We start from the raw sequence: 828 nt of genomic DNA on the forward strand, positions 1-828 counted from the left end.
TTTTGTTTGTTGGTTTATTTTTAGGTTTTAGTCAGACTTGGTATTGCTCAGTGTTGAGTCCTGATTATGCTCAAGGGTCACTCCTGGTGGGTTTGGGGAACCACATGTGGTTCCATGCATAATCCATGCAAAAGTCAAGCACCTTACATGACTCAGCCTCAAACAAGGCAATTATCTTACACACTGTATGAAATAGTACCCTAATTATTTTAATACTTACAAAAACTTCCCAAAATTGGCCAAATATTACCATCTTATACAGGTGTAAGAGTGAGTAGAATATATTCAATTTTGCTCATCTCTAAAACTGAAATATTGTTTTTTATTTTAAGCCCAGTCTGATTATGCTGAAACAGCCTAACATTAATATTAAAGTATTTTAATCTAGAAAGACAGTTAATTGAGAGAAAAGAGTTGAGTTTAAAACTTTAGTTATGCTTATGTCATTTAGGATCTAGTAATCTACAACACAAATTAACTTTGTGAAGCTAAAAATGTTGTCTCTGAAAGAAAACTGTAATTTCCTTTTTTAAAAAAAATTTTATTGTGACCAAAGTGAATTACAAATCTTTCACAGTAATATTTAAGATACATAGTGACAATGAATGAGGGGCATTTCCACCACCAGTGTTGTCCTCCCTCCAGTCTTGTTCCCAGCATGCATCCCATATATCCCTCTTTTACTCCCCAGAATGCTAGTGTAACTGGTCCCCACTTGTACATCTTGTTGTAGATTGGGTATTGATTATGTTGTCATTGACTTTGGGTTTGGTGTTTAAGTCTGATCATTCTTTATTTTTACTAAATGTTCATATGACTGGTCTGGTA

The sequence above is a fragment of the Suncus etruscus genome, chromosome 10 (assembly GCF_024139225.1).
Source record: "Suncus etruscus isolate mSunEtr1 chromosome 10, mSunEtr1.pri.cur, whole genome shotgun sequence".
NCBI classification, from domain to species: domain Eukaryota; kingdom Metazoa; phylum Chordata; class Mammalia; order Eulipotyphla; family Soricidae; genus Suncus; species Suncus etruscus.